Consider the following 16,848-nt stretch of genomic DNA (forward strand, 5'->3'; position numbering starts at 1 on the left):
TCAAGCCATGGCGACCCAGGATCTTCCGCCCGCCCGCAGCACCTTCCTGCCGTCGGGTCCCGACGTCCCTGCCGTCGGTCCCCTGTCGTCAGGTCCCAAAGTCCCTGCTCTTGGGTCCCTGTTTGGGCGCCAGATGTTGGAACCAGCGCAGGACAACTGCACAGGCCTTCCGGGAGCTGAGCCGGATTACAAGACACGGACTCAATATGAGGTTAGGTCTTGCTCCGTTTATTAGCCGAAGTGAGCGTATATTTATACCTACAAGCATCTGAGGGATTTCCAGGCTAGCTATGATTGGTTGCTAGGGGGGTTGCTAGGTCCCAGCCGCATAGGCTCTTCTCAGCTCTGCAAAGTTGTTTACCCGAAACGGCTAGCTCCTCATTCCCAGATAGCTCCCCATTCCCAGCCAGCCAAGGACAATTCGCTAACACTCCCCTGTACATTATCAGCAAGGCGCAGGTGGTGCAGATCCTCAGCACAGCATTTCTCTACAAGCTCCAGCATGAGCGTCCACTCCAGAGCCCTTCCCTTCGAGATCTCTTGGTGTGGCTCTTTCTCTGTCTCTCGGTGTGTCTGTCTTTCTCTTGCTGTGGCTGTCTCTCGGTGTGCTTGTCTCTGTGTCTCGGTGTGGCCGTCTCTCGGTTTGACCGTCTCTCTGTCTCTCGGTTTGACCGTCTCTCTGTCTCTCGGTGTGGGCCTCTCTCGGTGGCAGCATGTCTCAGTGTGGATGTGTCTTGGTGTGGGTGCCTCTCTACCTTTCTCTTAGTGTCGGTGTCTCTCCCTGTGGGTGTCTGTCAGCGTGGGAGTCCCTGTCTCGGTGTGAGGGTGTCTCGGTGTGGGTGTTTCCTCTTCTCTGCCTCTCAGTGTGGGGGTGTCCTCCTCTCTGTCGATTTGGTTGTCTCTCTCTTTCTGTTTCTCGGTGTCGGGGTTTGTCGGTGTTTGTGTCTCGGTGTGGGTGTCTCAGTGTGGGTGTCTCTCTCTCTCTTGGTGTCAGTGTCTCACTGTGGGTGTCTCGGCGTGGGTGTCTTTTTTTCTCTTGGCGTGGGTGTCCCTTTCTCTCGGCGTGGCTGTCTGTCGGTGTGGGTGTCTCTGTCTTTTGGTATGGGTGTTTCTGTCTCTCGGAGTGGATGTCTGTCGGTGTGGGTGTCTCAGTGTGGGTGACTGTCGGTGTAGGGGTCTCAGTGTGGGTGTCTCTGTCTCAGTGTGGGTGTTTTGGGGTGGGTGACTGTCAGTGTGGGTGTCTGTCTCGGTGTGGGTGGCTCTCTGTCTTTCCATGTGGCTGTCTCTCGCTGTGACTGTTTCTCTGTCTTTCGTTGTGGGTGTCTCTGACTCTCGTTCTGGGTGTCTCTGTCTCGCGGTGTGGGGATGTCTGTCTCGGTATATCGGTGCGAGGGTGTCTGTCTCTCAGTGTGGGTGTCTCTTTTTCTCCCTGTCTCTCGATGTGAGGGGGTCTCTCTGTCGGTGTTGGTGTTGCTCTGTCTCTGAGTGTGGATGTCTTTTTCTCCCTTTTTCTCGGTTGTAGTGGTGTCTCTGTCTCTCGGTTTTGGTGTCTCTCTGTCTCTCTGTCTTTTGGTGTGGGTGTCTGTCTCTCGGTGTGGGTGTCTCTGTCTCTCGGTGTAGGTGTCTCTTCCTGTCTCTCGGTGCAGGTGTCTCGGTCTCTTGGCGTGGGGGTGTCTGTCGGTGTGGGTGTCCCGGTGCGGGGGACTGTGTCTCGGTGTGGGTGTCTGTCTCAGTGTGTCTCTCGGTGTGTATGTGGCTGTCTCTTGGTATGGGTGTCTTTGTCTCTCAGTGTGGGAGTGTCTTGGTGTGGGTGTTTCTCTCCATGTGGGTGTTTCTCACTGTGGGTGTTTATCAGTGTGGGTGTCTCTTCCTGTCTCTCAGTGTGGGTGTCTCTGTCAGTGTGGGTGTCTTGGTGTCGGTGACTGTCTCTTGGTGTAGGTGTCTCGGTGTCGGTGTCTCTGTCTCTCGGTGTGGGTGTCTCTCGGTGTCGGTATCCCTGTCTCTCGGTGTGCCTGTCTCTCAGTGTGGGTGCGGCTGTCTCTTGGTATGGGTGTCTGACTCTCCGTGTGGGAGTGTTTCAGTGTGGTCGTCTCTCTCTCCGTCTCTCAATGGGGGTTATTCTGTCTCCCGGTGTGCGTGTCTCTCAGTGTGGCTGTTTTTCTCTGTTTTGGTGTCAGTGTCTCTTGGTGTGGGTGTCTCTTTCTCTCAGTGTGGGTGTCTCAGTGTGGGTGTGTCTGTCTATCAGTGTCAGCGTCTCTTTCTCTCTCTCTCTCTCGGTGTGGGTGAATCTCTGTGTGACTGTCTGTCTCTCAGTGGGGATGTCTCTCAGTGTGGCTGTGTCGGTGTGGGTGTCTCTTTCTGTCTTTTGGTATGGGTGTTTCTGTCTCTCGGTGTGGTTGTCTTTCGGTGTGGGTGTGTCTCTCTTGGTGTGGGTGTGTCTATCTCTGAGTTTCTTGGCGTGGCTGTCTCTCTCTCTGGCTGTTTCTCTGTTTTGGTGTCTCGGTCTCTCGGAGTGGATGTCTGTCGGTGTGGGTGTCTCGGTGTGGGTGACTGTCGGTGTAGGGGTCTCAGTGTGGGTGTCTCTGTCTCGGAGTGGGTTTCTCTTTCTGTCTCTCACTGTGAATGTCTCGGTGTGTGTGTTTCTCTGTTTCTCTGTGGGAGTGTGTCTCCGTGCCTTTCTCTCTGTCTCTCAGTGGGGCTGCCTGTCGGTGGGGCTGCCGGTGTCTCTCTCTCTGTCTCTCACTGTGGGTCTCTTTTGGAGTGGGTTTCTCTGTCTCTCGGTGTGGGTGTCTCTGTCTCTCCGTGTGGGTGTGTTTGTGTCTTGATGTGGGTGTCTCTTGGTGTGGTTGTCTCTGTCTCTCGGTGGGGATGTTTCTCGGTGTGGGTGTTTATCTCTGGGTATGGGTGTGTCGGTTTAGGTGTCGCTGTCTCTTGGCGTGGGTGTCTGTCTCTCGGCGTGGGTGTCTTTCTGTCTCTCGGTGTGGGTGCCTGTGTCTCTGTGTGGGTGTCTCTGTCTCTCGGTGTGGGGGTGTGTCGGTGTGGGTCTTTCTGTCTCTCAGTTTGGGCGTCTCTTTCTGTCTCTCAGTGGGCGTTTCGCTATTTTGTTGTGGCTGTCTCTTGGTATGAGTGTCTCTGTCTCTCCATGTCAGGGTGTCTCGGTGTGGGTGTCTCGGTGTGGGTGTTCCTGAATGTGGGTGTTTTTCGGTGTGGAGGTCTCTCGGTATGGGTTTCTCTGTCTCTCGGTGAGGGTGTCTCGGTGTGGGTGTCTCTGTCTCTCGATTTGGGTGTCTCCGGATGTGGGTTGTCTCTGTCTCTCAGTGTGGCTGACTGTCTCTGTCTCTTAGTGTGGGTGTCTCGGTGTGGGTGTCTCTGTCTCTCGATTTGGGTGTCTCCGGATGTGGGTTGTCTCTGTCTCTCAGTGTGGCTGACTGTCTCTGTCTCTTAGTGTGGGTGTCTCGGTGTGGGTGTCTGCCTCTTGTTTTTGGTGTGTCTCTCGTTGTTGGTGTCTCTCGGTGTGGGTGTCTCGGTGTGGCTGTCTCTCTTGGTGTGGGTGTTTCTCGATGTGGCTGTCTCTTAGTCTCTCGGTGTGGGTGTCTCTATCTCTCGGTGTGGGTGTGTCTGTCTCTCGGTGTGGGTTTCTCTGTATCCCGGTGTGGGTGTCTCTCTCTGTCTCTCGGTGTGGGTGTTTCTCTCTGATTTGGTGTGGTTTTCTCTCAGTGTGGGTGTCTGTCTCTAGGTGTGGGTGTCACTGTCTCTTGGTGTAGATGTCTCTCATTGTGCGTGTGTGTCTCAGTGCGGGTTTCTTTGTCTCTCAGTGTAAGAGACTGTTATGTGTTGTGTTTGTCTCATCACCATTTGGTTGACACACCATTTACCTGGGCAATGCCTTGGCATCTTATCTTTTGGAAGATCTCTTACCATTTGCGCCTTGTAACCCTGGCATATTATCTCTGGGAAGACTGTAATATCAGCTGTCTACTTGGTGTTGGAAGATCAGCTTGAGACCTGAACAATGACATCCTCACAATCACATCCTCAGCAGTGCCCACCAGAGCAGTTTGCATGCAAATCGGGATGAAGAGGAATACAGAAGCACACAGCACATACGACACAAACAAGATGTACCAGAAAACTTCGAGAAAATGGGAGGACTCTTTGAGAAGGGGGACATAAAAGGAGCTCAGAGAGGCGTGCACGGCCTTCTGTCACGGAACATCACCTGCACCGAGACGCCTGTACCTGCACCGAAGCAGAGCGAGCGACACTTATCTGGACTACTGGTAGTGATAACTATAATCTTGTTGCATCTCTCCCGCTTCTTGCTTATCTTTCTTTCCTTTTCTCTTCTTCTTCTCTCTGTCCTATTTGTGCTTATGAGAATAAAGCTAACAAGGCTGTATGGTATTTGACCCCCGTTTCTGTCTTAATCTCGCTCTTGCGATCGTATTGAAACCTCCTCCGACACTGGATCAGGACACCCGGCGTGGGCATCTCTCAGTGTGGGTGTCTCTGTCTCTCAGTGTGGGTGTCTTTGTCTCTCTGTTCGGGTGTCTGTCTCTCGGTGCGGGTGTCTCTGTCTCTTGGTGTGGGTGTCTCTCTCAGTGTGGGTGTCTCTATCTCTTGGTGGGGGTGTCTCTCAGTGGGGGTGTCTCTGTCTGTCTCTCTGTCTCTCGACGTGGGTGTCTCTCAGTGTGGGTGTGTCTGTGTCTCGGTGGCGATGTCTCTCTCTGTCTTTAGGTGTGGGTGTCTCACGGTGGGGGGGTCTGTCAGTTGGGGAGTCTCGCTGTCTCTCAGTGTGGGTGTCTCTTTCCATCTCTCTTTTTCTGTCTCTCAGTGTATGTGTCTCTCGGTGGGGGTGTCTCTGTCTCTCGGTGTGAGTATCTCAGTGTGGGGGTGTCTTTTTCTCTGACTCTCGGTGTGGGTGTCTCTCAGTGTGGGGGTGTCTGTCTCTCAGTATGTCTTTTGGTGGGATGGTCTCTTGGTGTGGGTGTCTGATTCTTGGTGGGGATGTCTCTCGGTGCCTCTCTCTTGCTGGGGCTGCCTCTCAGTGGTGGTGTCTGTCTGTCTCTCGGTGTGGGTGTCTCTGGATGTGGGTGTGTCTGTCTCTTGGTGTGGGTGTCTCTTGGTGTGGGTGTATCTCTTTCTCTCTCGGTGTGGGTGCTGGTGTGGGTGTCCCTGTCTCTCGGTGTGGCTGTCTGTCTCTTGGTGTGGGTGTCTCTCTTTCTCTCTCGGTGTGGGTGTCTCTGCCTCTTGTTTTGGGTGTGTCTGTCTCTCAGTGTTGGTGTCTCTCGGTGTGGGTGTCTCGGACTGGCTCTCTCTCTTGGTGTGGGTGTTTCTCAGTCTGGGTGTCTCTCAGTTTCTCCCTGTGGGTGTCTATGTCTCTCCGTGTGGGTGTTTCTCTCTCTCTGTCTCTCAGTGTGGGTTTCTCTGTCTCCCGGTGTGGGTGTCTCTTGGTGTTGGTGTTTATCAGTGTGCGTGTCTCTGTGTCTCGGCATGGGTGTCTATGTCTCTCGGTGTGGGTGTCTCTTTTAATCTCTCGGTGTGGGTGTCTCGGTGTGGGGGTCTGTCTCGGTGTGGGGGTCTCTCTTTCTCTATTTCTCTGTGCGGGTGTCTTGCTGTGTGTGTGTCTGTCTCCCAGTGTGCGTGTGTCTCAGTGTGGCTGTTTTTCTCTGTTTTGGTGTCACTGTCTCTTGGTGTGGGTGTCTCTTTCTCGGTGTCAGTTTCTCTCGATGTGGCTGTCTTTCTCTGTCTTTTGGTGTGGGTGTCTCTGTGTCTCAGTGTGGGTGTCTCTTTTTCTCCCTGTCACTAGGTGTGGGTGTCTCTGTCTCTTGCTGTGGGGGTCTCTCTGTCTCTCCGCGTGAGTGTCTGTCCCTCTGTCTCTCAGTCTCTCTGTCTCTCAGTGTGGGTGTTTCTCTGTCTCTCTGCCTTTCCATGTGGGTGTCACTCTGTGTCTCTGTCTCTCGGTGTAGGTGTCGCTCTGTCTCTCTTTCTTTCCGTGTGGGTGTCTCTCTGTCTCTGAGCATGGGTGTCTCTTGGCGTGGGTATCTCTCGGTTTCTTGGTCTGGGTGTCTCTCTGTCTCTCGGTCTCTCGTTGTGGGTGTTTCTGTCTCTCAGTGTGGGTGTTGCTCTCTTTCATTTTGGGTGTCTCTTTTTCTCCTTGTCTCTTGGTGTGGGGGTCTGTCTCTCGGTGTGGGTGTCTGTGTCTCTTGGTGTGGGGGTCTCGGAGTGGATGTCTCTCTGTCTCTGGGTGTGTGTCTGTCTCTCGATGTGGCTGTCTGCGTCTCTGTCTCTCGGTGTGGGTGTTTGTCTCTCGGTGTGGGTGTTTCTGTCTCTCGGTCTCTCTGTGTGGGTGTTTCTCTCTCAGTGTGGGTGTCCCGGTGCGGGGGACCGTCTCTCAGGTGAGGGTGTCTGTGTCTCTCGGTGTGGGTGTCGCTCTGTCTCTCGGCGTGGGTGTCTGTTTTTCTCACTGTCTCTGTGTGGGGTGACTCTCTATCTCTCAGAGTGGGTATCTCTGTCTCTCCATGCGGGAGTCTCTTGGTGGGGGTATCTGTCTGTGTCTCTCAGTGTGGGTGTCTCTGTCTCTCGGTGAGGGTATCTGTCTCTCGGTGAAAGTGTCTCTGTCTCTCAGTCTCTCGCTGTGGGTGTTTGTCTTGGTGTGGATGTTTTTGTCTCGGTGTGTTTGTCTCTGTCTCTCGCTGTGGGTGTCTTTCTGTCTGTATTTCTCTCTCTCTCGCTGTGGGTGTCTGTATTGGAGATGGAAATTTCTGTGATCTGTAGAGCCATAAAAATCTCCTGTGAGAAGCAGAGGCCACACGTTGGGAAAGAAGATGTTTGCCTGCCTAGGCTGAGCGATAAGGAGCACGGATGCAGCTGCTCAGCCCGGTTCACAGACAACTCCCCCCAGAAATCTGTTGAAACCGGCTGCTCGGCTGGGCTTGTAGCCAACTTAACCGCAGGCGTCCTCCAAACTAGCTTTGGAGACCAAACACCCGGAAATGAGGAAGAAGAGGAGGAAGGCAGGACCCTCAAATTGAGGGCTGGGACCCCCCACTGGCATGCGCGCCTGCGCACCCAGTGGGGGAGAGTTGCGCAACTCGATGCGGAGTTTTGTCCACCCCCCCAGCCTGCCTCCTGGGTCGTGCTGACCCTACGTGCCAGGATGCACCGGTCATAAAGGTGGACAGTGTGGAGAGAGTCGGGGGGAGAAGAAACTTCCAACTCTGAGGCCTGCGCTGTCTCCGCGGGAGCCTGTCAGCAACTCTCTCTCCCTGATCTGCCAGCTCGAGAGGATGTTCGGGCCCAGATTGGCAGGTATCACCTCGTGAGTAGTTATCCATACTTTGCTGCTTTCATGTGCTTTCACCTGAATAAATGCACCATGTAGTCACCTCGTTCTGCGTGATTATTGCTGAATCCCGAGCCCATCTGGAACAGTGTCTCTGTCTGTCTCTCTCACTGTCGGTGTAGTTGTCTCTATCTCTCGTTGAGTGTGTGTGTCAGTCTCTCGGTGTGGGTTTCTGTCTCTCTGTCTCTCGGTGTGGGTGTCTCTCTTGCTGTGGATGTGTCTGTGTATTTCTATTTCTCTTGGTGTGGGTGTCTGTCTCTGTCTCCCTGTCTCTCGGTGTAGGTGTCTGTCTCTGTCTCTCTGTCTCTAGGTGTGGATGTGTGTGTCTCTGGGTGTCTGTGCGTGCGGGTATGTGTCTGTGTGTGTATGTGTGTCTGTGTGTGTGTTTGTGTGTGTGCCTGTCTCTGTGTCTGAGTGTCTCGGTGTGGGTGTCTCTGTGTGTCTGTGTGGGTGTCTGTGTCTCTCTCTGTGGGTTGGTGTCTGTGTCTCTGTCTCTCTGCATGTCTCTGCGCACGTGCGTCTGTGTGCCTCTGTGTGTGTTTCTCTGCGCATGTGTTTTCCTCTGTCTCCCTGCTCGTGCATATGCCTCTGTGTCTGAGTGTCTCTGTTTCTCTCTGTGCGTGTATCTCCGTGTCTCTGTGCGTCTGTGTGCTTCCCTCTCTGTGGCTGTTTCCGTGTGGGTGGGTGCCTCTGTCTCTGTGTCTCTGTGCGTGTATCTCTCTGTGCCTCTGTGCGTCTGTGTGTGTGCCTCTCTGTGTGTCTCTGTGTGGGTGTGTGTGCCTCTGTGTGGGTGTGCCCCTGTGTCTCTGTGTCCCTATCTCTGTGTGTCTCTGTGCATGTATCTCTGTCTCTCTGTGTGTCTGTTTGTGGGTGTGTGCCTCTCTGTCTCTCTGTGTGCGTGTGTGTTTCCTTCTGTGTGTGCCTCTGAGTGGGGGTGTGCCTCTGTGGGGGGGTGTCCGTTTCTCGGTCTCTGTGTGTGTGGGTCTCGGTGTGTGTGTGGGGTCTCAGCGTGTCTGTGTGTCTCTGGCTCTGTGTGTGGGTGTGCCTCTGTGGGTGTACACGCCTGTGTGGGTGTGTGCCTCTGTCTCTCTGCACATTTCTGCGTGTCTCGCTGCACCTGTGTCTGTGTTTCACGGTCTCTGTGCGCATGTGTGTGCGTGTGTGTCGCTCTGCGTGTCGCTTTGTTGGTGGATGTCTGTGTCTCAGTGGGTCTGTGCGTGTGTATCTTTGTGTCTGGGTGCGTGTGTCTGTGTGTCTCTGTGTGCATGTGTGTGCGTGCATGTTTCTGTCTCTGTGTCTGCGTGTGTGTTTCTGTGTGTCTGGGTGTGTGTGTGTGTCGCGCTGGGTGTGTGTGTGTCTGTGTCTCTGTGTGTGTGAGTGTGGGTCTGTTTGTGTCCCTCTCTCTGTCTCTGTGTCCCTCTCTGTGTGCATGTCTAGCGTCTCCAGCAGATCGAGGGAGGTGATCCTGCCCCTCTACTCAGCCCTAGTGAGGCCGCATCTGGAGTATTCTGTCCAGTTCTGGGCTCCACAGTACAAGAGGGATGTGGAGCTGCTGGAGAGAGTCCAGCGCAGGGCCACAAGGATGATCAGGGGCCTGGAACATCTGCCCTACGAGGAGAGGCTGAGGGAGCTGGGCCTGTTCAGCCTGGAGAAGAGAAGGCTGAGAGGGGATCTAATCAGTGTCTATAAGTATCTCAAGGGAGGGAGTGCAGAGGATGGTGCTGGTCTCTTTTCAGTGGTGGCCACTGATAGGACTAGAGGAAATGACCACAAACTGAAGCACCAAAAGTTCCACAGGAACTTAAGGAAAAATTTCTTGACAGTGAGGGTGACGGAGCACTGGAACAGGCTGCCCAGAGAGGTTGTGGAGTCTCCTTCTCTGGAGATCTTCAAAACCTGCTTGGATGTGCCACGTGCTCTAGGTGACCCTGCGTGTGCAGGGGGATTGGACTAGATGATCTCTAGAGGTCCCTTCCAACCCTAAGCATTCTATGATTCTATGTGGAAGAATTGTTTGAAAGCAGGAACTGAGAGGAAAACTAGGGCCTAACAGAAGTTTTGGCATTACAAAAGCTTGCTTGGGGTGATACACAGTTTCCACTTCCAGGATGGTTGGTATGCACAGACTCTCCTCCTCCATGGTTCCCTAGGCAACACAGTCTGCCCTCCTCGCAGCTGTAAAGGGGAGTAATGGAGGATGGAGCGGAGTGAAGACACCGCGGCCAAACTCTGTTGCACTCCCTGTGCTGGGCAGCTGATAAGCCGCACAGTGGCTGTCTAATGGGAGATATACAATAACGTGTCTGGTGCTGCGCCAGCAAGGGTGGCAAATCACTCCTTTCGGATGAACTTTGCTTGAACTTTGCTCGTTATAAGCTCATTATAATGTCAAAAAACACTTCCATCCCAAACATTACCCGCCTCCAAGGTATGACCACCCCTCACTGAGCATGTGCTCTAGATTTTCAATTGACTGTACCTTTAAATGAAAGCAAGAAAGTTTTTCACCAATCATTAACAGTATTAAGTATGACTCTAGTCACTCAAGCTCCACCTGAATGTAAATAAAAGTATAAAAGGTGAGCTAAGTATGAAAAGGAGAGGGGAAGAATCCATCGTAACTCCTGGGTCAGTTGACGGGCTGAACCTGCTTTCCATCCCTCGGGTTGGGACGCCGCCTGAGGATACTCGAGACTGAGTGCCCTCTCCCATCTTCTGGCATATCAGAGGTAGCTTAAAATTGTACATTGTACATCAGAGGTAGCTTGTACATCATGATTGTACATCAGAGGTAGCTTAAAAAAACACGCTATAGTAGAGAATTTCCTGTACTGACATCTGAAACCTGCTTTGTAAATGTTGCATTTGAATAAATCATACTGTTTGTGAACTCGACTACTTGTTTGGGGGGAGGCAATCGGACCTACAGTCTGTGGACTGTTTGTGAATCCGATACTGCCAGAGACGAGCCTATAGTTGATCACACGATTAGAGAACTTGATTCATTCCTAGGGAGGTGATCGGACCTACGGTCCTGTATTAGAGATGGAAATTTCTGTGATCTGTAGAGTCATAAAAATTTCCTGTGAGAAGCAGAGGCCAGACCTTGAGAAAGAAGATGTTTGCCTGCCTAAGCTGAGTGATAAGGAGCACGGATGCAGCTGCTCAGCCCGGTTCACAGGCAGCTCCCCCCAGAAATCTGTTGAAGCCGGCTGCTCGACCAGGCTTGTAGCCAACTTAACTGCAGACATCCTCCAAACTAGCTTTGGAGACCAAACACCCGGAAATGAGGAAGAAGAGGAGGAAGGCAGGACCCTCAAATTGAGGGCTGGGACCCCCCACTGGCATGCGCGCCTGCGCACCCAGTGGGGGAGAGTTGCAAAACTTGAGGCGGAGTTTGTCCACCCCCCGGCCTGCCTCCTGGGTCGGACTGACCCTATGTGCCGGGATGCACCGGGCATAGAGAGCATAGTGCGGAGAGAGGGGGGAGAGGAGAAACTCCTGACTGAGGCCTACGCTGTCTCTGCGGGAGCCGGTCAGCAACTCTCTCTCTCTGGTCTCCCAGCTCAAGAGGATGTTCGGGTCCAGATTGGCAGGTATCACCTCGTGAGTAGTTATCCATACTTTGCTGCTTTAATGTGCTTTCACCTGAATAAATGCTCAATGTAGTCACCTTGTTCTGTCTGATTATTGCCCAATCCTGAGCCCATCTGGAACATAATTGGCGACGAGGATGGGATTCGGCAATTAAACAGTGGAACTCACTAGTGGAGTGCATAGCTAGGTGAGGTCGTGCCATTAGATAGAAATTGTTTGTGCTATTGAAACAGTGGAACTCACTAGTGAAGTGCACAGCTACGTGAGGTCGTGCCACTGGATAGAAATTGTGTTCATGCTGTTTGTGTCTGTGGTCTTTATTGGCTATCGAAATAGTGGGACTCACTAGTAGGGTGCATGGCTAGGTGAGGTCGTGCCACTGGATAGAAATTGTGTTTGTGCTATTTGTGTGTGTGGTCTTTACTGTGTGTGTGACATGCAGTGTTTTTTTTTTTTTTTTTTTTTGGGAGAGCTGCAGGCAGCACTGGCGACTGCAGGGAGGCTGCGCCTCCGAGGGAATGCCCCGAATGGGGGCCGGAACCATGGAATGCTCTATGGGACCGATGGGAGACCTGCACCCGGGTATCTCCAGAACCATGGACCCAGAAGGACCCCATGGCAGTGTTACAGTATTGGGGTCGGTTTGGGGAGACTGACCATACTAAGAACTCGGTCCGACTGGAACACGCTGGTCAGATGGGAGGTGCTCTGCTGTGTGCATATAGGATTTTAGTGGGGCAGCTAAAGCAGGAACAGGAGAAGAATCAGCTCCTCCAAGAGCAGTTACAGGCAGTCTGAGCCACCCAGGTGGTGCAGAGTCAGGCTCTGCTGGAGATGAATGATCAGAGGGAGCTCCTGGAGGAGAAATGTGCTAAATTGGTGACACAGTACACAACATGAGTGGTAAAGAACAGGCGAGGGAGAAAATTGGAGCAGAAGGGGAGCCAGGTGCAGACTATTATCACCAACCCTGACTGGGACCTGGAAAATTGGGATGGGGATATTTGGGAATCAGACGAGGAAGTCCCCACACCAGAGGAGAAGGGCCCATCACAGGACAAACCAAAAAGGCGAGCCGCCCCGGTAATACGAAGGAAAGCTGTGCTGACAGGGCAGGGACAGGGGGTGCATCAGGATGAACTAACCGATTTTACCCCCGAAGATATTAAGAATCTGCTAGCGAAATATAAACAACAACCGGGGGAAAAACCACAGTCCTGGATGGTAAGATTAATGGAAGAAGGGGCCGATTCGGTGATAATTGACAATGTCGATGCCTTGAGGTTTTGGAGGTTAATTAATGATATGTATGTACAGTCCGCCCTGCGAAGAGTGGACGGAAGCCGCAAGAGTCTTATTGCTGTGGTAGCCGAGGGTCTCGCTTACCGCCACACTAATGACGGCGATTGGCCCCCATCCAGCTCCTCCTGGGTAACTATAAGACAAGCATGCCAGATGCTTAAGGCAGAGGCCATGAAGATTGCTATAGAATTGGGAAGTCCGGAGCTTTATCTACAACAGCCGTTGTTATCTGGGATGCGAAATAAGCTTTTGGAGGGATGCCCAGGAACGTGGCGCCCCTATCTAATTCCAGTTCTGATGTCAGAACAAGGAAAACCCTATTGAGAACATAATTGAAAAGTTGCAACAGATAAGGGGCCTTCCAGGATTGGCATTAGAGGCGGATGGAAAAGGCAGCAGTGAGAAAAGAGGGCTGAGTGTGAAGGCAGGGTCGGAATGAGGGGAGCGAGCTTGGCTCTTCCGTCTGCTTTTACAGAAGGGCGTTGATAGACAGGAAATTGATGGGAAACCAACAGAAGTATTACGCCAACTAACATGTTGATATAATGTCCGTGCGGTCCAGGCAGCCAAGCAATGCTCAGGAATAATGTCCAAGGCTGATAGATCACAAGTGTTGCACCTGTGGGAGGATTTAGAGCAGACAGTATTAAGATTCAGGCCAAAGGGGAAGCTGGAGACAGTTTCTCCCCCTCAGGAGGAGCCAGAATATACGAAACAAGAATAAGGGCTGGCCAAGCTCCAGTGTCTGAAGGGTTCCAATGTAACATCGCTCACCGAGACCATCGACCGTTCGTTACATGTGCCATTTATTGTTCAGAACAAAATAGACAAATGGTTCGTGCCTTGGTGGACATGGGAGCAGAGGTCACAGTAGTGCACAGGAACCCAGAAAAGTGCAAGGGGGAAGTAATCCCTGTCTGGGGTTTGAGTGACCAGCCTGTCAAGGGAAAACTTGTGACTGACTGCCATCAAGCCATACACCAGACTCTTGAAGATGCTGGGGTGTTGCGACCAGGGAAGGTCCAGATGATTCAATCAATCAGGGTGCTCAACAATAGAGGATTGACCAAAGAGTGGACTCCCATTACACTGATGAGAGGGATACCCCGTGTGAATCGTGCGGTAGCCACCTCGACTGTAGCATATGAATCTGGAGCGAACTCTAGTCTCTTCTCTGCTAGGGAAGGGTTGGTATTAAACCAGAGAGGAATACTTGAATGGGATCCTGGGGGAGGATTTCTCTAAAATTAAGGCAACCCCTCCACCCTTCCCGCCGCCGCCTTCCCCTGCTAGTGGACCAGATGTTCCGGGGGAGGAGGAGGATTGAGAGCCGTACTCTGACTTATATCCTTGCAGAGAGGCTAGGGACATGCGGGAGGCCAGACACGACTCCTGAAGGCTTCAATATGAGTCTAACAGAAATCACTTTATTCACGTTACAGCAGCCTATTTATCTCCTACATTTCTGTTAAGTCGTCTAGCCACGCGTACGCTTACATTGCGATTGGTTGCATACTACTGTCCACGCGTCTTCTACCGTACTAGGTTGGCTGTAGATATCGGGGCACGCGTTTACATGATTGGCCCACACACAGTCCTCTATCCTGCACTGATAAGCTTGTTTACAGGGTCTTCCTCTCCTACTTCTGTGTTCTTCCAACTGGTGACTTTCCCACGATCTTTTTGCCTTGGTCTTAGTTCGGCTCATTGTATCCGTCTTCTATCGGGAAGCCTCTGTTACTTAGATATGCTCCCACAATTCCCCCTTTTTGTTCTTGAACCAGCCAAACCTTCTTTACAGCATTCTCAATCATATTGGATACACATTTCAATAAACAAGGCACAACTAGTAGAATGCAACATAGAATCAACAACACCATTCCAGCACTTGTAAATAACAAGCGAAACCATCCCGAAATTCCCCATCCACTTAATGAATTGTCCAACCATGACAGACCCTCATCGTCTGTGACTTTATGCAAAATCTTTGCGTGATCCCAAATGTCTTGGACATCCGTGAGCATTTTTCCGGACTAATCAATATTAGATATGTATTCGTGGTGGCTCTTCCAGTGTTGGTCTCCTACTGCCACAGAATAGCTACTTGCAGAATTTATATCCCCGCTATGGTTCAATTTAAGCTTTATGGTCATCCAATGGCCTGTTTTGTTTTGAAAGGTGCCTAGATTCGGGCCTGATAAGTTATGATATATATAAGGCACCGTGTTACTAGCCAATTGAAGTATAAAGGGCTTTCCTTCCATTGCAACATTCTCCTGTGTACACTGATATGATGTATTGAGTAGGCTATATGGATTCAGGTCTGTCCAGTTGCTCAAAGGAATACCTAACACCAGTGCATCAAATTGATCTGCTGTCCCACAAAGCCAACAACTCTTAATTTGGGTATAATTAACAATACGCCTAAGAAGCATAACATATCCATTAGTGTTAAAAGTAGCATCAGCTTCTATAATAGCGTTAAAAGCAACATTAGCTCCTAAAAGCCACAATATACAGCTAATAATAACAGTAACACTTCTTCCTCCCATGTTGTTGTTCTGCAGGCTCACACTTTCCACAGCTAGGGTACCGGTTGCTTGCCTGCTACGTCTGATGTATGCGAGTCTGCTTCCAGCCAAGGTCTCACCGATTTTGCTGGCACCCATCTGGTTCCAGTATCTGTAACGACACAAGCATACCCTTTTCCCCAGGTTATCAAGTCCAGAGGTCCCGTCCATTTTCCTGTGTTCCTGTCTCTCAGCATCACCTTACACGGGCCCGACTTCTGTCAAAGCTCCCTTTAGCCCAGCCCCGTGTTTGACCATCGGAGGGACTAGGCTGTCCCAGGGTAGTCTCAAAAAATTTAAAACATATACTGCTTTTGCCAATCTCTCTGCAGGCATAATTCCTAATTCTCCCCCTTTTTGTTTTTGAAGCTGGCGTTTCAGCGTTTGGTTCATATGTTCCACTATGGCCTGCCCAGTAGGGGAGTGTGGAATATCCGTAACATGCTCTATGCCCCAAAGATGGAAAAACTCTTGTGTCCCTCGTGCGACATAGCCAGACCCATTATCAGTTTTTACCCTTTGTGGGACTCCCAATGCTGCCATAGCCACCCGCATGTGGCGTTGAACAGATTTGTTGGATTCACCCATCTGTGCCATGGCCCAGACGGCCATAGAAAAGCAGTTGACCGACACATGGGCATATTTTAGTCTGCCAAACTCCGGTATATGGGTAACGTCCGTTTGCCACAGTTCCAACGGACCGGTACCTCTGGGATTCACCCCAGTCGGGCAGCCACCCGTGAATTGCTGACAATCAGGGCAAGTTTGTATAATCCCTCGTGCCGCAGCATCTGTCAGGTTAAACTGTTGTCGTAGCGCCTTGGAAGACTGATGGAAAAATTGATGGGAACACTGAGCCTGTTGAAACTTATCCAGCGTGGGGCCCGTCCATGCTGGAGCTACCAGCCGATCTGCCCGTTGACTTCCTCGGACAGCTCACCTGGAAAATTCGTGTGACTCCGAATATGTGTAATAAAATATGGCGCCTCGCGTACGTCGAGCCTGAGCCAGAGTGTTTTAAAGAGGGCAAACAGAGCTGTATCGCTAACTTCTTTCAGAATTGCGCGTTCCATGCGTTGAACAATACCTACTACAATACAGGGAGTCACAGACCACATTCAGGGCCTGATCCGGCCAGCGCTGAAAAGCCATGACGACAGCACGTAATTCTAGTTGTTGAATGGAACCACTAGAGTCCGATAGCACCACCTCCTTCCAGACGTCTCCCTCTTTCCAGGTAAATGCTGAATTCTGTGATCTCCCTCTGGCATCCATAAACACAGTCGCTCCCTTAACCTGCGTTGGGGATCACCGAGGAGGGCGCTCCTCGAACTGTCCAAGTTTGACCGCGGCCATAAAACGATGGGGTGGCAGGTGGACTCTAGCCTGCCCTGGATAGTCCAAGAGGGCAACTTGAAGTGGCACAGAGTTCTGTAAAGCCCACTGTAGGTATTCTGCAGCCAATGGCACAACGATAAAACTGGGTGCAAATCCTGCTATTTCCACTGCCCAAGATCGTCCTTTCATTATCAGCTGTGCAAAAGCTTCTAAACGAGTTGTCACCGTATGCTTGGGTTGAATAGGCAAAAAAATCCACTCGAGTATATGAAGGGGATCTCTATCCTCAAACCATTGCATTAATAGCAGCAGTGGGTAGTAGTTGTGGTTTAGCACGAGCAAACACACTGGTTTATCAGGGTCCCAGCCACTGGCATATGCAGTTGATACCCTTTCGGATACCCTTTGTAGTGCTAGTTTTGCTTTGGGGGAAAGCTCATGTGGGGCATCAACTCCGCCTCCCCCCCGAAGGAGTTGTATGAGGGGTTCTATATCCGCGTTGGAAATACCGCAGACTGAGCGTACCCAATTAATATCACCCAGGAACTTCTGCACATCGTTTAGGGTGGTGACTTCTGTTCGCAGAAAGAGCTTTTGTGGCCTAACAACTGTTCTGGTAATCTCCCAGCCCAGGTACCGCCAAGCTGGCTGCCCTTGTACTTTCTCTGACGCTATCTGTAGACCTCCCGCTCCTAG

Source organism: Tinamus guttatus, unplaced genomic scaffold, assembly GCF_059628265.1.
Source record: "Tinamus guttatus ecotype Peru unplaced genomic scaffold, ASM5962826v1 Tinamus_guttatus_pri_ptg000583l, whole genome shotgun sequence".
Lineage (NCBI taxonomy): Eukaryota > Metazoa > Chordata > Aves > Tinamiformes > Tinamidae > Tinamus > Tinamus guttatus.